General features: G+C 42.5%; 1 protein-coding gene across 2 annotated transcripts in view; it reads left to right on the forward strand.

Annotated features, from left to right (window-relative positions):
• The first annotated feature begins 4,764 nt into the window (after nucleotides 1-4,764).
• NDRG1 (N-myc downstream regulated 1) overlaps nucleotides 4,765-22,963 on the forward strand; it is a 65,255-nt gene continuing 47,056 nt past the window's right edge. For both annotated transcript variants that reach the window (XM_058175194.1, XM_058175195.1), the window contains exon 1: nucleotides 4,765-4,952. The gene's annotated coding sequence lies outside the window, so the exon portion shown is untranslated. The remainder of the gene's footprint in view (nucleotides 4,953-22,963) is intronic.

Consider the following 22,963-nt stretch of genomic DNA (forward strand, 5'->3'; position numbering starts at 1 on the left):
GGCTAGAAACACCACCAGAATGTTTCCTTCCTGCCTTCCATACAGGATTAGCCCTGTAAAGTGGAAAAAAAACAAGAGATTTCTTCCAACAACCAGTTCTCTGAACTGCTTAGAAAGTTAACAACCGGTTCTCCCGAATAGGTGCGAACTGGCTGAATCCCACCACTGGCCAGAACCCAAAAAAGCAGCTGCTGTTCTGGATTCCAGCACATGCATGCGCGCACACATTCTGGTTTCAGTGTTGAAAAGGTTCGCCAACCCGGCCTTATACCATTCCAAACAAATGGCTATCCAATCTCTTCTTAAAAACTTCCAACAATGGAGACTCTTTGGCATTCTTCTACAATCTGTTGTGGTCCGCCAACAGCCTGCAGAGCTGGCAATGGAGTCAGACAGCGATGAGGCTGATGAAGAGCATGGACCAGTCCTGTAGGCGGGGGAAAGCCCAGATGAGGGCTCTGCATTGGAGGCTGAGGTGGGAGCAGTGCCATCGGGGAGTGAGGTGCGGACTCCAGAGCCTCCAGAGCCTGACAGTAGTGAGGCAGAGGAACAGGAGGAGCCTGTTCCTAATGCATGTATGAGAAGAGCTGCCAGAAGGCAAGAGTAGGTAAAGCAAAGAGGACGACTCGGGAGTAAGGATAGAAGATGATTGGCCACTCCCATAAGGCTTAAAAGACCAGCAACAGCATTTGGGCTCTTTGCCAGAAAACAACGTTGATAGCTTTGTCTTGTTGCATTTGTTTCGTATTGGCATCTTCTGAATTTTTGCCAAGAAAGGCCTTTGACAGTTTGCCTAATTGGACCAAGGTTGGTGATAGGACTGAGGAATTGTGTTGGGAAGAATTTGCTTTAATTTAGTTGAACTACGCTGAGAATGAGTTAATTCTTGGCTGTTCTAATAAAGTTTTTTGGTTTTTACACTGACTGAGTTTCCTACTAACTCCTTGGGCCTGGATCACAACAACAAAACAACAAAATAGCTTATACCACCAGATTTGAAATCCTGGGTTTAGAAAACTTAGAACTCTGCCAACTCCGACAAGACCTATGCTTAACTCATAGAATCATCTATTGCAATGTCCTTCCTGTTGAAAACTACTTTTTTTAAATTTGCATTTATATCCCGCCCTTCTCCGAAGACTCAGGGCGGCTTAAACTATGTTAGCAATAGTCTTCATCCTATTTGTATATTTATATACAAAGTCAACTTATTGCCCCCAACAATCTGGGTCCTCATTTTACCTACCTTATAAAGGATGGAAGGCTGAGTCAACCTTGGGCCTGGTGGGACTAGAACCTGAAGTAATTGCAGGTTAATAACAGACTGTCTAATCAGTCTGAGCCACAGAGGCCCAGACTTCAGCTTCAATCGCAATAATACAAGAGCAAACAATAGATTTAAATTTAATGTTAATCGCTTCAATCTTGATTGCAAAAAATATGTCTTCTGCAACAGAGTTATTAACATTTGGAACACACACTACCTGACTCTGTGGTCTCTTCTCAAAATCCCAAAAGCTTTAACCAAAAACTGTCTACTATTGACCTCACCCCATTCCTAAAAGGACTATAAGGGGCGTGCCTAAGAGCACAAAAGTGCCTACCGGTCCTGTCCTATTGTTTCCTTTCATTATATCAATATAGTTATTACATACTTTTGCTCATATATATGCTTATATGATATGTAGATATTTTATGTTGATGCTTGTTTATATTGTTGTGACAAAAAAACAACAACAACAATCTGGGCCTCTGGAAATATTTTTGAAATCCCATTAATCCGGCAGTGTGGGATGAGAACTGTTGGTTAAATCATCTGCAGAGGCCCAGCTACTGTAGATGAGAATGCTGCTAACCGGCATTCTGGTTAACTTCTTGAGAGAACATTTTGTTTTCATGTAGGTTTTGGTTTTGAGTTTTTCTCTTTCTCTTAACTTCAGTTTCAGTTTCTCTCTATTGTTGTTGTTTTTAAGATTAAAAACAGAAAGCAGTTGGTGTCTGTTGTGGTTGGTTGCTTGCAAGCCTGTCTGAACGTCTTATAAGAAAAGTAACCAAGTAAAATTAGAATATCTTCTCTTGAAATTAACAGTTGAGCTTTTCTACCATCCGTAGCTAATACTGTGGTTTGTTTACAAAGCTTCAGCAAAAATCTGGGCCTCCAGAAGTCTTCTGTAATTCTTAAGGATTATGCATCTATACCCAATTGTGGGTTATGCAGAATCGCACACTAAACTCTGGCAAAAGTTGTGTGCATTTTTTCCTCCCACTTCACCGCCTTAGGAGCTACAGTTGCCAGCATTTAGCTGGGGATATTCAGGAACGTCAACCTGGCCATTTTGACAAATGGTGTGTTTTGTTGAAAAATCAAGTAAATATGATGGAGGTCTATTTCCTCTATTCTTGCCAAAGTTTAACCAGAAATAACAGGATTTTAATCAGGGGTGTGGAGCCTTACAGTATCTCCTCTGCGTTTGCCAGGTGTTCTTTTTTTTTTTTTAAAGTGTTGTAGCAATATTTTTGTAACACTGATGACACCTCGCTATAAAGAAAGGGGTGTGTGATCCTTGAAGGATGAGTTACGTGCCGAAATCCATGCATTTCAAAATCAGAAAATTTAGTTCTAAGTTCTCACTTGGTCACTACCTTCTTCTGGAATGCTTTTTTGACTTCTTGGACCAGCCTGCTGACCTGGGATCTCCTGATGGCCTCCCATCCCAGGACACACATGTAACACAAAGAGATTGTCTTTCTGTCTGTCTATCCTTCCGTCCATCCGATAGACTTGTGCATAGATACAGTATGTGTGTATAGAACAGTATGTGTGTATACAGTATGTGTACATAAACACAAACACACAAAATGTATCAATAAATGTCTATCAGAGATATAGAATCTGGTATTTGTGTTACATATAGAGTACGTTTGTGTGTGTATACAATGTATCTATCAGAATGTCTATCTATCTGATAGACCGGTGTGTATATATAGAATGTGTGTACACACACACACTATACATGCAAATGTATCTATATATGTCTATCAGAGACAGAAATAGAATACATGATAGACAAATATATTTGTGTATGTATACACACACAAATATCAATCTCAGATATGCAGATGATATTACGCAGAAAGCGAAGAGGAACCAAAGAGTCTCTTGATGTGGGTGGAGAAGGAGAGTGCAAAAGTTGGCTTGAAACTCAACATTAAGAAAACTAAGATCATGGCATCCATCCCTCTCAATTCCTGGCAAATAGATGGGGAAGAAATGGCGGTAGAGACAGATTTTATTTTCCTGGGCTCCAAGATCACCGCAGATGGGGACTGCAGCCGAAACATTAAAAGACGCTTGCTCCTGGGGAGGAAAGCTATGGAAAATCTAGACAGCGTACTAAAAAGCAGAGACATCACCCTGCCGACAAAAGTGTGTATAATCAAGGCGATGGTTTTTCCAGTTGCAATGTATGGCTTTGAAAGTTGGACTATAAAGAGGGCTGAGCGCCAAAGAATGGAGGCCTTTGAACTCTGGTGCTGGAGAAGACTCCTGCGAGTCCCTTGGACTGCAAGGTGATCAAACCGGTCAGTCCTAGAGGAGATCAACCCTGACTGCTCTTTAGAAGGCCAGATCCTGAAGATGAGACTCAAATACTTTGGCCACCTAATGAGAAGGAAGGACTCCCTGGAGAAGAGCCTCATGCTGGGAAAGATTGAGGGCAAAAGAAGAACAGGACGACAGAGAACGAGGTGGCTGGATGGAGTCACTGAAACAGTAGGAGTGAGCTTAAATGGACTCCAGAGGATGGTAGAGGACAGGAAGTCCTGGAGAAACGTTGTCCATGGGGTCATGATGGGTCAGACACGACTTCGCAACTAACCACACACACACACACACACACACACACACACACACACACACACACACACACGATGATTATCCTATATCTATCCTATCCAGTGGTGGGATTCAAAGTAATTTAACAACCGGTTCTCTGCCCTAAAGGTTTCTTCCAACAACCAGTTTGCCAAACTGCTCAGAAAGTTAACAACCGGATCTCCCGAAGTGGTGCGAACTGGCTGAATCCCACCACTGATCCTATCCATCTATCCATGCTAAAAAAATCTCTCCCATGCTTTAGTTTCTGAGCCTTAAGGCAGAGGTCTTCAAACTTGGCGGCTTTAAGACTTGTGGACTTCAACTCCCAGAATTCTCCAGCCAGCAGAGCATAGCTGGCTGGAGAATTCTGGGAGTTGAAGTCCACAAGTCTTAAAAGCCGCCAAGTATGAAGACCTCTGCCTTAACGTTCATTTCCAGCCAGTCGATAACGATGGGCGGTCGCCTTCCTGTATCCGGAGGGCGCTAAAACGTCGAGGGAATGCCGCCAGTCCGGAAAAACTGCCGTGGCGTCGTTTCTTGCTTCATTCGGGAAAAAAAAACACAAAAACCTCTTTTCACGCCCCACCGATCTTCCCCTGCCTCCCCTCATTCGCCATCTCCCCGAGAGCCAGGCCAGCGCCCTCCCGCACGGGTTTCCTTCTCGGGGGTGTGGGTGAGGGAGCGGGGAAGGGGGAGGAGCCCGAAGAGGGCGGGGAGCGGCGCGCGGGTGGTCCAGCTGGCGGAGCAGAGGCGACTGAAGTGGGCGTGGCCGAGGGAACGCCCCTTCAGGAGGGAGAGGGCGTGGCCCTTCAGGAGGCAGAGGGCGTGGCCCGCCGGACCCTGTCTATAAATACTCCTCCCGCGGCGCCGGACTGAGGAGAGGCGTGCTGGGGTTGTGTGAGCGCAGGTGGTCGGTCGCGCTTCGTGAGCGTCCGTTGGTTGAGAACGTGTTTTTTTTTTGAAGAGGCGGCGAGGGGTCTCAAAGCGACCCACTTGTCTTTTTTCTCTCTCTCCTCCCCGGCTCGGTGGGGTCTCGTCTCGGGGCAGCGTCTGAAAAGGGCTCCCGCCCGCCCAGGTGAGAGTCGCCGCGCTTTTTTTACGCCCACTCCGGCGGTCGTTGAGCGAGCGGCTGCTCCTGTCGTCCGCGAACGGCTGGAGGGGAAAACTTTGGGGATTATAAAAAAAAACAAAAACCAAACACACCAGGGGCGGTCGGGCTGGCTGGCTGGCTGGCTGGCTGGGGAGGATGGGAAAGGGAGTCGAGCGCTGGGTTTGCCGAGTCGACCTCGCCGGGTTGTTGTGAGGGAGGGAGGGGGGAGGAACCAAGTAGAGTGGGAGGGGGGACAAACAAATCCGATTCCCCCCCCCTCCCTCCCTCCCAGTCTGTCTCATTCTTTCAAAAAGTTTTGAAAAACTTGAAAAACTTTTGAAAACTTTACCCTCCCAAAAACCTCTTCTCGTCTACTCCCCCACCGGACTTCAACTTCTGACCCTCCAAAAAAAAAAAGACTTTCTTTTGCACTTGGGCATCCTATCTTATTTTCATTTTTTTTTCTTCTCTCCCCCTTCCCGCCCCACCCCCCCAAATTCTTCTGCCAATGGATACTTGGGTACCCCGAGTTGCTTGCCTGCTTTCCTTGCTTTAGCGGTTAAATTTAGCCTCATCGGAAATTTGGCGATATAGGAAGAAATGGACAATTCAGGCTTTCCTTTATTTAAAAAAAAAAGGAAAAGTAAATGGGGGGGGAGGAGGGAGGGGGAGAGCCTTCGCTTGTCAGCTAGGTTTTGAGGAGCACAAATTTCCTAGGATGAATTATGGGGGAGCCCAGATGAAGCCTGCTTGGTTTTGTTAGGTCAGCAGAGTTTATGACAGAATGGATTGATTCTCTATTCCTAAAAATCTGAATTCAGCTCCCAGATTGTTTTGTGGTTTTGAGAGATAGATAGATAGATGAAGGGCCGTGGTAGCTCAGGCTGGTAAGAAGCCTGTTATTAGAACACAGCAGCCTGCAATTACTGCAGGTTCAAGCCCAGCCCAAGGTTGACTCAGCCTTCCATCCTTTATAAGGTAGGTAAAATGAGGACCCAGATTGTTGGGGGGGCAATAAGTTGACTTTGTAAATATACAAATAGAATGAGACTATTGCCTTATACACTGTAAGCCGCCCTGAGTCTTCGGAGAAGGGCGGGATATAAATGTAAATAAATAAATAAAAAAAGATAGATAGATAGATAGATAGCTTTATATTTCCCTTCTGAAGAGATGGAGGAAGAGAACTAGCTCCTTTCCCTTTAATGTCCTGTTTTTGGCTGGCTGGAGAGGCAACGTTGCCTTTTTAAAGGAATAGCATAGAGAAGAGAAGAGAAGACAGGAGGAGAGGAGATAATGGAAAGGGAGAGGAGAGAAGAGAGAGAAGACAAGAGGGGAGGAGAGAGGAGAGAGAAAAGAATGGAAGGGGAGAGGAGAGGAGAGAAGAGAAGAGAAGACAGAATGGAAGAGGAGAGAAGAGAAGAGAATTTTATTGACCAAGTGTGATTGGACACACAAGGAATTTGTCTTTGGTGCCTATGCTCTCTGTGTACATAAAAGAAAAGATACATTCATCAATAATCATAAAGTACAATACTTAATGATAGTCATAGGGAACAAATAAAGCAATCAAATCATATTAGGAAACCGTCAATATAAATCTTAAGGATACCAGCAACAAGGTCAAGTCATACTGTTTTTTAAAAACTGTTTCAAAGACTGTTGCTTTCAAAAGTTATTCTAAGTCTTGCTTTTTTTCCTCCTTGTCGGGAGTTGCAAAATGTTCAAGCAAATTCACCTGCTTCTGAAGCAATACTGACTTTTATTTTGCGTTGCCTGATTTTTGAGATGGTGGGAGTTTAAGGTCAGTGTTTCTCAGCCTTTGGGGCAACTTAAGATGTGGTTAAGACTCCTTAATTCTGGGAGTTGAATCCATACATCCAGGTTGAGAACCACTGATTTAAGTGACTCTTGTTTTAACTTTGAAAAGTGCAGCTGGGCTGACTTATATTGATCTGTTCACTCTGTTGAATGATAGCATATGAGATGAGTAGCAACCGAAATTAATATTTGTAGCTCAGGATTGAACTGTGGGGTCCTCAGTGCTCTCTCTACTTGGTTGTTTTCTTGCAGACATTTCATTACCCAAGTAAATAACATTCTCAGTGCTAGAAGGGAGTGGGGTTTGCTCTCTTTACATATACATTTAGAGAGCAAACTCCATTTCCCTTCTAGCATTGATGATGTTACTTAGTTGGGAAATGAGATGTCTACAAGAAAACAACCAAGTACAGAGAGCACTGAGGACTCTACAAGTTGATTTTCTTAAAAATCAAAGTAAAAGTTCCCTGAACTAGGCACTAGAGTTAAAACAACTAAGTTTGCTTGTAGTATTTGGCCATCTTTATCTGTTTAATAGGGTAGAACACAGGGAGGGCAGGCTGAAAATATTCCTACGACACACTAAACTTGAATTAGTAAAATGTAGTGACAGGTTTACATAGCATTGCTATACACCAGCTGCTTGCTGTCTTAAAACTGTGGACCTGTTCACATAAAGCGTTAAGTGAATGGCTGAGCCTCAAACTACCCAGCACTGTTCAAGCTTAGCCTCTTGTATAAAAAAAAAATTAAAAAGTCAGTAGGATTTTATTGCCTTCCAAACACCAGCATGCAAATATCAGGTTTCCCTTTAGTTTTTATTCAGTTTCAGTCTGCAGTTTTCTTGGCAACAAATAGGAAATAGTTTGCTGTTATTTTCTTCCAGTGTTTTTCATCTTCCCCATATAGCCTGTATCTCTAGCATTTCCTGGTGGTGCCCCATCCAATTTACAACTCTCTGGATCCTATTAACTTTTCCAAGATCAGCAAAGACTGTGTACACTTTCTGCCACTTTCTTTTAGGGTTTGGGGACCATAATATGCAGAATCCTTTAACATGGCGGAATTTAAAAATACACATTTGAGAGGAATAAACTGTTAGGCTTTGCAGAAGTTTTACGTGGACTGAAATTCATTGCGTCAGCTGAATAAAGTTTGAAGACAAAGAAGAGCAGATACAAGTGTGAATCTCATAGCCTGGAACAAGATTTTAAATAGCCTAGAACTCTTGTAAAAATCGGATTAGAAAGCCCTTCTTTCCAACTTTTTTTTTGTTTTTTTGTCAGAGAACGCTGTTTTAATTGCAGCTGAATGATTCCTCTGGGATCTTGCTAGCTAGAGGGTGTAGTTGGATTTTTCAAACTGGTGTGGTCACAATTTATTTGCTTGAGTTGCCAGGAGGTAGCTGCTGCTTAGATAATACTGGCAAAGGGGTCATCAGATGAGAAGATAGTCCTCAACATACGACCATAATCGAGACCAAAATTTATGTTGCTAAGTAAGAAATTTGTTAAATGAGGTTTGCCTCATTTGTTACGGGGAATCACTGCAGTTGTTAAATTAGTAACTTGGTTGTTAAGTGAATCTGGTTTTTCCCATTGACTTTGCTCGCCAGAATGTCACAAATGAAGATCATGTGACTCAGGGACGCTGCAGCTGTCATAAATATGAGTCAGTTCTCAAGCATCCAAATGTAAATCATGTGACTGGGTATGTTGCAATGGTCACAAGTCACTTTTTTCCACTGCTTTTGAACTTTAAACTGTCACTAAGGGAACTCTTGTAAGTCAAGGACTACCTGTACAGGGTCACTATGACCGGGAGGGAAGTTAGGCTGTATATCAGCAGGGCTTCTCAAGACTAAGCATGTGAGAACTTTCAACTGCATAAATTTAAGGTGCCTGGAAACCCTCCCACAATGTGTGCTCACCAGACTATAAAAATGATGTTGAAACTCTAGAAAAAATGCAGAGAAGAGCAACCAGGATGATTAGGGGACTGGAGGCTAAAACATAGGATGAACGGTTGCAGGAACTGGGCCTGGCTAGTCTAGGGAAGAGAAGGACCAGGGGACATATGATAGCAATGTTCCAATATTTGAGGGGCTGCCACAGAGAGGAGTGGGCTAAGCTATGTTCCAAGGCACCTGAAGGCCAGACAAGGAATAATGGATGGAAACTGAACAAGGAGAGATTCAACCTGGAAATGAGGAGGAACTTTCTGACAGTGAGAACAGTCAACGAGTGGTTGCCTTCGGAAGTTGTGGGAGCTTCATCACTTGAGACTTTCAAGAAGAGATTGGACTGCTATCTGTCAGAAATGGTGTAGTGTCTCCTGCTTAAGCGGTCCCTTCCAACTCTGTTAATCTGTTAATGTGGACTTCAACTCATGATGATCATGGTGGCTCAGAGATTCTGCTGGAAGATGCCCAGCTGCATTTGCATTAGTGCAGGTGCAGCACTAATCCCTGCCCTTATAGATGGCGCCGGATTCTTTTGGGGTAGCATATTTTTAATACGTGAAGAAAAGTTTGCTTTTAGGTTTGGCGAATCCTTCAAGGGAGAATTCCTGGAGGTCCCTTAACCTTGTAAGAAGCGGGTCCTGCAAAGCTGCTCACTGATATTCTGACTTGGGCAGGATGGGCACGAGAGAGTCAATGTTCACCATTCCCATTTGGACAGCAAAAGCTCTCAATATTCCCTTTGACCTTCTTGGATAAACAGTGAAACAGCTGGAATCCTCTCGCAAGTTGGGCTGGCCTTGGAAGAGGGCTAGATCTCCGTGGGAGGTTCTTCCTGCGCTTGCAACAAGTTGTGGAAGAACGGATGTTCCTTGGCCCCGTCCTTGCTTTTGTGGATGAGCTGCCTTAGGAATTGTGCCCAGATCGTTTCTTGTTAAAATACAAGAAAAAAGTCCGCGTTAATTCCATTTCTGGAATTTGTTGAATTATCAGTGTGTTGCCCTGCTCTGTAAAAAATCAGAGTTGGGAACAAAAATATTCTTCTGCCTACCAAACGACAGAAGAAGGCTTTCTATGTGCTTAAAGTTGAATCTTTTGTATCCTGTTACTCTCAGTCCTCAAATCCCATAGATCCTAGTTAACTGCACCCTGTGGACTTGAGTGTTGTAGTTCTTACAGTTGTTTTTTGCTAGTCAGACGTCTAGATTACCCGTATCTAGAACTGCTCTGAGTAGCTTCCTAAAATTAAAACACAGTAATATACCAAAACTAACACACCAAATAGCACACAATACAACTGGTATATGGAGAGAGACCACAAAAATGCTCCAAACTATATACTTTGCCCACTAATTTGCCCACTGGTGGTAGACTTTAGGAAAAACCCTTCCATACTTCCTTCCACCTCTCACAATACTTGACAACACAGTATCAACAGTAGAAACCTTCAAATTTCTGGGTTCTATCATATCGCAAGATCTCAAATGGACAGCTAACATCAAAAACATCATTAAAAAAGGACAACAAAGAATGTTCTTTCTGCGCCAACTCAGTAAGCTCAAACTGCCCAAGGAGCTGCTGATCCAATTCTACAGAGGAATTATTGAATCTGTCATTTGCACCTCTATAACTGTCTGGTTCGGTTCTGCAACCCAACAAGAAAAACACAGACTTCAGAGGATAATTAGAACTGCAGAAAAAATAATTGCTACCAACTTGCCTTCCATTGAGGACCTGTATACTGCACGAATCAAGAAGAGGGCCGTGAAAATATTTGCAGATCCCTCACATCCTGGACATAAACTGTTTCAACTCCTACCCTCAAAACGACGCTATAGAGCACTGCACACCAGAACAACTAGACACAAGAACAGTTTTTTCTCGAAGGCCATCACTCTGCTAAACAAATAATTCCCTCAACACTGTCAGACTATTTACTGAATCTGCACTACTATTAATCGTTTCATAGTTCCCATCACCAATCTCTTTCCACTTATGACTGTATGACTATAACTTGTTGCTGGCAATCCTTATGATTTATATTGATATATTGATCATCAATTGTGTTGTAAATGTTGTACCTTGATGAACGTATCTTTTCTTTTATGTACACTGAGAGCATATGCACCAAGACAAATTCCTTGTGTGTCCAATCACACTTGGCCAATAAAAAAAATTCTATTCTATTCTAATTTCAAAGATCACCAGAAGGTAGATAAAATGGAGCCATCTTGATTTCCAAGGTGGCTGTTGCAAGGCAATCTCCCGGGTCTCGTAAGGTGGCATTGGTTAATTGGTGGGATCCAGAATAAATCCCAGCAAAGCACCTGAAGGCAGGACAAGAAGCAATGGATGGAAACTAATCAAGGAGAGAAGCAACCTAGAACTAAGGAGACTTTTCCTGACAGAGCAACTAAGCCGTGGAAAGACTTGCCTCAAGAAGTTGTGGATGCTTTAACACTGGAAGTTTTTCAGAAGAGATTTGTCTTAAATGGTTCAAGATTTCCTGCCTGGCCAGAGGATTGGACTAGAAGACCTCCAAGATCCCTTCCAACTCTGTTGTTCTGTTAAGTGCAGCATGTTGAAGCGAATTGGGCAGGCAGATATTATGGGAGATATCTCAAATATCTACACCCCCTGCCAAGAAGGCCTTTGTAAGTGAAAGCAAGCATCTTGAATTGCACCCAGAAACCAACATCTGTCTTTGCATGAATGTATCTTTGATGACATTTCATTGGCTCAGACCACTTTTATGTTTTGCTTATCCTATGCCAAAGGGGAAGGAATTCCAAAAGGGATTTTTTTTGGGGGGGGGGGAGAATTCCATGAGTGATAGATGGCTTGGTTCTCTTGAAAATTAAGTCTTTAGGTTGAGGCAATCTAAGGTTAAGAAGCAAAGGCTGGCCGGCAAACATACATGGTTTGGTAACTTTTCTTTTTGCTTGACTAGCAGACTAATTAAGCATTCTTTTTCCAACTTATTTAAGTTGGGTTGTTCATACCCATAGATAAAAAGTTTTTTCCCCCCAAAGGCCATCACTCTGCTAGGCAAATAATTCCCTCAACACTGTCAAACTATTCACTAAGTCTGCACTACTATTAATCTTCTCATCATTCCCATCACCCATCTCCTCCCACTTACGACTGCATGACTGTAACTTTGTTGCTTGTATCCTTACAATTTAAATTGATATTGTTTCCTGATTGTTTATTTGTACCCTATGACTGTCATTAAGTGTTGTATCTTATGATTCTTGATGAATGTATCTTTTCTTTTACGTACACTGAGAGCATATGCACCAAAGACAAATTCCTTGTGTGTCCAATCACACTTGGCCAATAAAGAATTCTATTCCTGTTCTGTTCTGTTCTGTTTCGTCCCGTTCCGTTCCGTTCCATTCCTCTCTCTTCCCTTCCCTCCCCATCCCGCCCATCCCATCCCAATTTATATTGACTGTTTCCCTATGACTATCATTAAGTGTGGTACCTTATGATTCTTGATGAAGGTATCTATTCTTTTAGGTACGCTGAGAGCACATCCACCAAGACAAATTCCTTGTGTGTCCAAACACACTTGGCCAATAAAAAATTCTGTTCCTATTCTAAAAGAAAGCCAAACTGTGAAGAAGGCATTTTAGGTGGAGTAAAACAGAAACAGTTCAATGAATAATATTCTTTGGAATAGTGCTGAATTTCTTAGGAGCTTCGTATGAGCAGGGAAGACTTCGGGGATGCTGTACATGTAACTCGAACAAACATGAACGTGGCATGGGGGGTGCCCGGGGGAGGGGGTATTAAATTAACACAGAGGAACTTTTGATGGGATCTCCTCATTCTCACCACAAAATGGCCTTTCCAGAGGTGTAATAGATTCAGTTCCCATAATTCATGGTCAGAAAGGGGATTCTCAGCATTGTAGCAAAGGATTCTGGGAATTTGGAGAACGCAGACTGAGAAGGAGTTTGTTTTCCTCAAACAACAGAATAGAATAGAATAGAATAGAATAGAATTTTTATTGGCCAAGTGTGATTGGACACACAAGGAATTTGTCTTGGTGCATATGCTCTCAGTGTACATAAAAGAAAAGATACGTTCATCAAGGTACAACATTTACAACACAATTGATGGTCAATATATCAATATAAATCATAAGGATTGCCAGCAACAAGTTATAGTCATACAGTCATAAATGGAAAGAGATTGGTGATGGGAACTATGAGACGATTAATAGTAGTGCAGATTCAGTAAATAGTTTGACAGTGTTGATGGAATTATTTGTTTAGCAGAGTGATGGCCTTTGGGAAAAAACTTCGGGATGGCCTTCGGGAAAAAACAGCAAAGGTTTCCCTTTGCGATTTCAGAAAGATGCATTAATTTATTTTATTCTACATATAGGGGGCTCTCATTTCACCAGAGTGACTCTGGAATTGCCAACTTATAAAGATATCCCAGGTGAAAAATCAATCTTCAGGAAACTCAGAACCACGCCCACAAAATCATTTAACAAAGATAGTATATGCAGATACACAAATATATTTTCTGGTTTCTTTTATCGTTATTGCTTAGTTTCATTTAAAACAAAGGTATGTTTTCAGAAGGAGTATTAATCTGCGAATATACAGTCATGCAGTTCTAACTGTAAATCTGTGCTGTTTTGAGATCAAGGTGATAGATGCTCACTCAGAAGCATCTCCCCAAAGTTTATTAAGTGTTAGAAGCTGGGTTTGTTTGCAATATCAATTGCTCTTCTAAAGCAGGGGTCTCCAACAGAGGTGGTATTCAGATGGCTCAGACCGGTTCTCCTGAACGGGTAGCGGAAATCACTGATGGGCCCACCACCTGCCCTGGCTCTATGCTGTCCTATTTAGGCATGTTTTTGAGACTGGGCGCATGTGCGGAAGGCAGGCATGCATGTAAACCGAGCACTCGTGCGTGCAAAGCAAGCATACACATGCGGCGAACCGGTAGCAACATAATGTGCAACCTGCTGCTGGTCTCCAACCTTGGCAACTTGAAGACTTGTGGACTTCAACTCCCAGAGTTTCTCAGCCAGCTTTGCTATCTTGGAAGTCCACAGTTTTGCTGGCTGAGGAACTCTGGGAGTTGAAGTCCACAAGTCTTGAAAATTGCCAAGGTTAGTGAGCCTTGTTCTAAAGCGTTATGACTGCATGACCATTCAGTTCCTTGTTCTTCATCTGGGCAATGGAGGCAATAGGTTTGATTATCTTGGGGCATGGAAGTGCATGCTTGGATGTGGGACTGAGCATTAAAACAAGCATGGGTGTGAAATCAAGATAAATGCCATTTGGAAAAGGAGTGGAAACACACACACACCCCGCGCAAAGACACTTGTGGTGAACATGGCTGACTATTGCTCCACGCTGTTTATCCTTAACTCCTGCCAGAGAATAAGAAATTGACAGTTGATTTTGGCCATTTGGGCAGAGATGAACGGTTGTTGCACAAAGAATAAACTGTTATGAAACGTTAACGCATTCATTCAAGTCGACGTTTTCCGGGGTGCTTTGAAAATTCAACACAGATAAAAGGACCTCTGTGCATACGAAGGAACAAGGGATGGCAGATTATCTGTGACAACACGGGTATTGTTTTTCCCTGGGAAAAAAAAAACCCGACAAAGGAGCATTCTTCCATCTCTGGCCAGATCCTATCAGAGAAAGCTAAGATCTGGGTTGCACAAGGGTGAAAAATTCAGGGCTGTGCTTTGATTGGCAGATATCTCTGAGCCTCTGCCCTTATCTGTAGCTGCAGATACTACCGGCTTCATTGTCTCACTAGGGCAGTGCTTCTCAAATAGTGGGGCGCGCCCCCGAGGGGGGGCGCAAGGCTCCATAAAGGGGGGTGCGTTTGACCTCGGCAAACACTGTCATAACAAGCTAAGCCCTGTATTTACAGTCGCGCGGGGGGCGCGAAAAATGTTTTCTTCTTCCTAGGGGGGCATGACAGAAAATAATTGAGAAGCACTGCACTAGGGAATCTTTGCCGACATCAGTGTTATTTATTTTTCTTTTATATGATGACTGGGAAGAAACGTATTCCTGGGAGAAGAAAATCTATCCCGGGAAATCTACAGTAGTTATGCAAATGTGTCCGCTCCCTTTAGAATCAGAATTTTAAATCTTGGCTCCTGTGAAAGCAGGGCTTTGGCTCAATAAAAGAGAATATTTCATAATAACAGAGTTGGAAGGGACTTTTGAGGTCTTCTAGTCCAACCCCCTGCCCAGGCAGGAAACCCTACACCATTTCAAACAAATGGTTATCCAACCTCTTCTTAAAAACTTCCAGTGTTGGAGCATCCACAACTTCTGGAGGCAAGTTGTTCCACTGATTAATTGTTCTAACTGTCAGGAAATTTCTCCTTAGTTCTAAGTTGCTTCTCTCCTTGATTAGTTTCCACCCATTGCTTCTTGTTCTGCCTTCAGGTGCTTTGGAGAATAGCTTGACTCCCTCTTCTTTGTGGCAACCCCTGAGATATCGGAACACTGCTATCATGTCTCCCCTAGTCCTTCTTTTCATTTGTAACTCAGGGTTGAAATGTAGGCTCCTTGGTGCTCTCGGAGCTTGGGGGTTTTCTTGCAGATGTTTCATTACCCAATTAAGTGCCAGCCTAGCTTAACCTAACGTACCACTGATGACACTACCTAGTTTGGTGATGAAATGTCTGCAAGTAAACCACCAAGCCCAGAGGGCACCAAGGAACCTGCCATACTTTGCGTTGTGTTTTAATTTGGTAGCCTGTCTCTTGTGCACGCTCAATCCTTATGGGCCGGGATTGTGTTGTGATCAACTTTAGTAAGAAAGTAATAGCATAAGTTTAATGCCATAAGGAAGTTCAACAGTACTGAATCGGGCATTTAAAAAGTTCCTATTAGGCTGGATCTGTGCGTGCATGTGTGCAGCCCTGTCCCCTGATTGGCTACTTTGCCAATTGTAAAGCAGTTTTCTACAATGCTTTGCTCAAGTTATCCTGAATCTGACCCTTTTGAAAATTTTCGGGAATGTTTAGCATCTGCAGTTTATGTTGTCTCGGCATTTCAGCCTCAGGCCTTCCTTCTTACACCATTCCTTGCGGATGAATGCAAGTTCCCAACTGCCCAGAGGGCTCCCAGGAGACATTTGTGTTGTGTTCTTGTGTAATTTTTAATCGTGGTTGAAGATCAACGAATGGCATTTAATTACAATTAACATCATGCTGCGGATTTTACCTAACTCTTGCAACTTCAACTTTGGCCCGCCTGTGAGGAATTTAATCAGGTGGCCTCCTAGGCTGGAATAGGCCACTGACGAGGTTAAAGAATTTTGATTAATTTTGGGTTTGTTGAGCAAGGAAGTTGTGATGAAGTTTGGACGCCATGGTTGCACTTGAGGTAATAAAAGAATGCATGAGGTTTATAGAATCAGGTGTACAGATGTGACATCCTATTAGAAAATTCATACTTTGGACAGATGTGAAGGTCTTTGCACAATTTTATATTCTATAAATGAAGCTACCCTGTTTTGGTAGCTTGCGTTTTTTTCATACAATTTTTTTGTTGTGGCCAGTTTCCTGTGTCATATATCAAAAATAGAATTTAAACGAAGCAAAGCAGGAAATTTTCCTGCTGATTTCTGTGCTTTTACTTATCAAAATGGTTCTGCCCCAACTATTTTACCATACCGCACACAGCACAATTACTTGTGCTGTATTCCAGTTGTATTGGAATTGAATTCCCAAACTCTCTCCATGATGGCTGGGAATTCCGATCCTACTTTTCGAAAAGTTTCCCGTTGGGAAAGGCTTGATTCACGATCATATCCACTATAAAGATAGGAAACAGGTGATGGTTTAATTTACATGTGGGGAATGTGGAAGATTGTGTCATGGCAGAGATACAAATAACAGAATTAAAATCATACCAGCGTTAACAGCAACAGAGGGAGGTTCTGCTCTGGGTGTTCTGGGCCAGTGTTCATTGAACTAAAATCTGGGTTAATCTGATTTGCAAATCAGTGACTGGAAATAACATTCATTGTAGGACCCTTATCTTCCTTCCAGAAGCCTGGAATGCAGGATAAAACTATTTGCAATCTGCAGATTTGTTAATTATGTGGGCACATGGTGGCTTTTGCAGACGTTAGATCTCTGCTAGGTTGGATGAGATCAGATTTCTGACCCCAGTAGTTGAGCAAATATCACCAACAGAAAGTCCTGCGCTGCACTTCTGCGGCTGAAATCAAGGACATTTGGTTTCAAACCATGGCTTGATTTGAGAGTCTACGTAGAGAAATCTTGCTTCATAACTCAATGCGCCCCTTCTTAAGAAACCATTTTGTATCTGATTTTTTAGATGGTCCATCTTGACTTCCTCGAAGAAGCGGGGGGAGAAAGATAGATTTTGCAAGCTTTAACCGTCTACTCATCTACGCTGGTTAAATATAGCGTAGACTAGTGTTTCTCAACTTTTAACGGAATGCTGGCTGGAGAATTCTGGAGGTCGAAGTCCACGCATCTCAAAAATGCTGAGGTTGGGACACACTGCTTGGTGACCATGGTTTGAGAACTGGAATTTGCCTATTCTAAATTTGATTGCACTCTCTCAAGGCGAAGAGATAACATAGTTTGACAATGCTTTTAAAGCCACTGATTTCAGTGTCCCGACTTATTTAGCAGGCCTCAGGAGAGATGATCAACATGATCTGGCTTTATTTCACTCTTAAGTAGAAAGGCCACCATGCCCAGATGAGCATGTGATGGGCAAAGTCCTTCATTTTAACAGGGCTTTTGAACTTTACCCAGAGAAGAAAAAATTTGCTGATCAATTTCACCCACAGCCAGAATTGTTTGGTGCAGTGGGTGCGTTCAGGCTCATTAAACGTTTGTAGCCTGCATCTAGGTCATGTTTACAAAGGTTAGAAAGTGATATTTGCTCATGTTGGCCCAAGGAGAGTTTGCACTGAGATACTCCAGCTAAGAGAATGTTTGTTTTTTTTCCTCAGCAGAGCAATGCGAAGTCTTTTTAAAGTGGTTGGGTTTTAGGAGGAAACGCCGAGACCATTAAAATGAACTCTCCTGGATTAATTCAGAAGGAAAATAGCTTGTAAATATCAATGATCTGACCAAGCGCAAAACATAAAGCCATTTGCATGTGGAGAATGAGGCTGGTTGCTGCAGAATTTGCTGTGCATTGAGGTTGGGAAACAGAAACCAACTGAAGCTAAATTTGACCAAAATCTTCAGACTTCTTTCTAATCCGGTGTGTTCTGCTCTGCTTGAAATTTATTCCATTTTGTAATGATCACTAGGTCTGTCTTCTGACATTCAAGTTGGTCAAGACAATTGGCAAAAAAAATAATAATGGATAAATACAGCATCAATAGCCCAAAATGTTCAGAGCATGTAACATTTCTGCTGTTTGATTGTTCCTAAAGTCTTAAACTTCTGTTTACTAAATGTTGCTGGTTTTTCAGTTCCTTGATAAGACTTTCAATCATTAAACGACTTCCTGAAAGCCAGACACACACACACCCCTGAAAAACCATAAAGACACCAAATATTTGCCATTATCGTTGGAGGTGAGAGTTGAACCCCCACCCACCCCCAAGAGTGTAAACTAAGAAATCTTTCGATCCACTTGAAAAAAATGATTAAAAGAGTTAAAAACTTTCTGAAAATAGATTCCATCAAAGATGAATGGACAAGTGGAACAGACTTGTGTCAGATGCAGAAATCAACATTGGAAAACAATGGACTTTTGTTTATTTCCCTAGAAGCATCATCAGTACAAAGCTTGAAAATTAACTGGTTTTGGACAATTCCAGAATTTTGGCATGTACAGACTGTTACTTATTAGGTGTACGGCAGGGGTGAAATGCTCCCGGTTCGGACCGGATCGCCCAATGTGGTAGCGATGGCAGCGGGTGATTCGGAGAACCGGTAGCAAAAATCCCTGCCCCCCTCCATGCCCAGCTGAGCCGCGCGATCGTCAGATCGGTGGAAAAATGCTTTTAAAAGTTAAAAAAAAAATGGCTCTGATGATCACGTGGCTCAGCTGGGATCGCCAGAGCCTTTTAAAAGCATTTTTTCTACAACCACTTTGGCCGAAGAGGTTGTAGAAAAAATGTTTTTAAAAGTAAAAAAAAAAAAAAAGGTGGCCATGCCCACCCAGTCACATTAAACCACCCCCCAAGCCACGCCCACAGAATTGGTAGTAACAAATTTTATATTTCACGATTGGTGTATGGATATAGGTAGAACTGTTTTTTGCATTCCTCTGTCTTCCGTCACCCTCATAAAGGGATGCAGTCCTAGAGAAATATTATTTAACTGCAGGAAAAAATCAATAGATTTGCAATGTAGTGTGTTAATCTGGAGGGAGATTTTTTTTTTTTAGAAGAAATCAGATGTTTGGGAAGATGTTTTATTTAGCATGTTACGGATGGGTTTTTGTTTTTTGTTTTTTTTAGTCCAGTGCTGCCTTGGGCTCCAGAAAATTATATTGCAAGCAACAGTCCTCGGCAAAACTGTAAATTGCACATTTCCTGCTTTCTTTGGTAGCGTTCCTTCCCTCAAATAGCTATGGTGTGTAGCATAAAAGAAACAAGTTAGGACATTAGTTTTTTTCTTTCTTTTCAACCCTCTGAGTCGATTCAAGCATTGTTAGACCTGCCACCACTTAAACCTCTAAATAGACATGATCCTTCGATCCATTTGTTGAAAAAGGTATAGTTTTATTAGAAGTCAAGTGCATTGCAGTAGTGCTGGGGTGTCAAAGTCGATTTCATTGAGGGCTGCATCAGGGATGTGTTTGACTTTGGGGGGGGGTAGGGTGTGTGTGTGTGTGTGTGGCCAGGGTGGGCTTGGCCAGCTCAACATTACTCGTGTCGGGGGCGCCCATGGCAGCCCGAGCGCTCTGCCAGCAAAAGCAGGCTCCCGAGCTCCGTTTTCAGCTGCGACGGCCTCCTGCAACCCTCTTTGCCAGCAAAAATGGAGCTCCGTTTTCGCTGGCAGAGACACCGTGGGCCAGGTCTAAACACCCCATGGGCCAGATTTGGCACGCGGGCCTTGTGCCTGACACCACTATAGTAGTGCATAGCCAGAACTGGGAATTGTGTGCCGAAATTTCCAAGTTCAACTTTTTCCTCCCTTAACTGCCTCCCATCGCTGAGCACCCCATGACCAAGCAAGATGTTTTCAAAATGGTCACTTCAAGCGTAAATTGGTATGCAGCTGCCTCCTCCTTCCAGCCAGGTGAGCTTGAAGCAGCATCTCGGGGAACGGTGGGCTTCAAAAAAAAATTTACTACTGGTTCTGTGGGTGTGGCTTGGTGGGCATGGCATGGCTTGCTGGGCGTGGCAGAGGAAGGATTTTTTTTATTTTTATTTTATTTTGTCACACAGTATATATAAGCATAAGCATGAAATAATCATACAATATATAAGCATATATATAAGCATAAGTATGTAGTAACTATATTAATTGGATATAATGAAAGGAAACAATAGGACAGGAACGGTAGGCACGCTTGTGCTCTTATTCACGCCCCTTACGGACCTCTTAGGAATGGGGTGAGGTCAATAGTAGACAGTTTTTGGTTAAAGCTTTGGGGATTTTGGGAAGAGATCACAGAGTCAGGTAGTCCAAGCATTAACGACTCTGTTATTGAAGTCATATTTTCTGCAATCAAGATTGGAGCGGTTCACATTAAGCTTAAATCTATTGTGTGCTCGTGGATTGTTGCAATTGAAGCTGAAGTAGTCTTCAACAGGAAGGACATTGTAATAGATGATTCTCTGAGTTAAACTCAGGTCATGTCGAAGGCGGCGGAGTTCTAAATTTTCTAATCCCAGGATTTCAAATCTGGTGGCATAAGATATTTTGTTGTATTCAGAAGAGTGGAGAACTCTTCTTGTAAAATATTTCTGGACACGTTCAATTGTATTGATGTCTGAAATGTGGTGTGGGTTCCAGACATATGAGCTGTATTCAAGAATTGATCTAGCAAATGTTTTGTATGCTCTGGTTAGTAGCGTTTCTGGAGAAGAATCTACACAAGATTCTTTACAACTCTTAAAGCCTTTTTTGCGATGTAGTTGCTTTGGCACTTAGATCATTTGATATGAAAACTCCAAGGGTGGGGGTCATCTGTAAGGTAGTCCATCGAGCTTGTACTTAGTGTTTAGATTCTTTTTTCCAATGTGTAAGACAGAGCATTTGCTGGTTGAGATTTGGAGTTGCCAAGTTTTAGACCATTCTGACACAAAGTCAAGGTCTTTTTGAAGGGTAGCTGTATTGTTCGTATTGTATTGTTGGTATTGTATTGCAAAATCTCCATTCCCACCCCACTCCAGGGGAAGGTTACTACAAAATCCCCATTTCTTCCTGATCAGCTAGAACTTGGGAGGCAGAGAAATAGATGGGGACGGGGCTAGTCATAATTTTTACTACCGGTTCTCCAAACTACTCAAAATTTCTGCTACCGGTTCTCCAGAACTGGTCAGAGCCTGCTGAAACCCACCTTTGGTCACCATGAAGCACAAGCAAGTGTGAGGTGATAGCCAGTGTTTATTTTATTTTCCTTTACAAGTCATATTCTGTTGCTTTAATCAAAATCCAAGCAGGTCACAGAAATGATTTCCAATCGTATACGCAACATAGAGAGAATATTAATAAGCAACACCCTTAGAAGCATCTTACATAACAACTGCTCCAAGAACTAAATTTTTGACTGATCTTCTAAACTGACTGAATGAACCGAATCTTATGAACCAACTTATAAAACTAAGGAGAGAAGCAACCTAGAACTAAAAAATTCCCTAACCATGGGAAAAATTAATCAATGGAATGGCTTGCCTCCAGAAGTTGCAGGTCCTCCATCACTGGAAGATTTAAGAGACTGAACAGCCACTTGCCTGGAATAGTATAGGGATGCCTGCTTGAGCAAGGGGGTTGGACTAGAAGACCTCCAAAGTCCCTTTCCAACTCTGTTATTGTAGGGAGCATTGCCAGAGCATACTTGCTTCCGGATACCCTCTGACCACCCCATATTGTGGGAATTTGTAATGGAGAGTAGATTTATTCAAGTTCAGTGGAATCTGGGTAGCATGCCATAAAAGCAGATGAAAACATTAAGCCAAAGAGAAAGCCCAGCTGAGTTAACCTTACAGAAAACAAAAAAGTAAACAAGATAGGGACCTGCACCAACCATAATACATACCAGCGGTGGGTTTCAAATTTTTTTACTACTGGTTCTGTGGGTGTGGCATGGCTTGGTAGGCGTGGCAGGGGAAGGATACTGTAAAATCTCCATTCCCTCCCCACTCCAGGGGAAGGATACTGCAAAATCCTCATTTCCTCCCTATCAGCTAGGACTCGGAAGGCAGAGAATAGTTGGGGGAGGGGCCAGTCAGAGGTGGTATTTACCGGTTCTCCGAACTACTCAAAATTTCCGCTGCTGGTTCTCCAGAACTGGTCAGAACCTGCTGAAACCCACCTCACATCACCTACAGACCTGGGACCAAAGCCAGTTTTCAGAATCCCTAGGAGCAAAGATGTTGAACTAAGCAGTCCTCTAGGTAATTCTGTCCCCAAGTCATCTACGGCCATATAAGTTATTACTACAAGTTGAGTTGCACCTAGACACAAACTGACATCCAGTTGTTTAAACAAACAGTGTGGTATAATCCAAGTAACTCTTCCTCCTCCCCTTCTTCCCCCTTTACCCTGTAAGATAACTTAAAGGTAGTGAGCTTCCATGGTTGAAGATAAGACTTGAACCTGGATGTCCCTGTATGGCTTGAAACCATATGGTTTTGATTTTTGGTACTGTGTGATAATATGTATTCAAATATATATTAAACATATTGCATTGATGGTCTATATTGGGGAGGTTAGATGATCTGTTCCATATATATCGAGAAAAAAAAATATTTTGACACTGGTCCAGACGAAAGACAAAACGTTTAGATTTTGAGGGTAAAATTGGGTGGCTCTGGAGAAGGACCCACCTTGCATCAAGCCATGACAGTTAAGCAATCTGTGGCTTAATATAAGGCAACACACTGAACTTTACACACAGCTGTGGCTTAACACCATGACACAGTGAACTCAGTATTCTAACTACTTGTAGAAGTTGGGACTCTAGGTTGCAGTTACAATAAGGATACAGATGGGGAACTAGAACAAACGGAGAGGAAGGGGCACTTATTATGGATAGAA

This window comes from Ahaetulla prasina, chromosome 3 (genome assembly GCF_028640845.1).
Source record: "Ahaetulla prasina isolate Xishuangbanna chromosome 3, ASM2864084v1, whole genome shotgun sequence".
In the NCBI taxonomy this organism is placed as follows: Eukaryota; Metazoa; Chordata; class Lepidosauria; order Squamata; family Colubridae; genus Ahaetulla; species Ahaetulla prasina.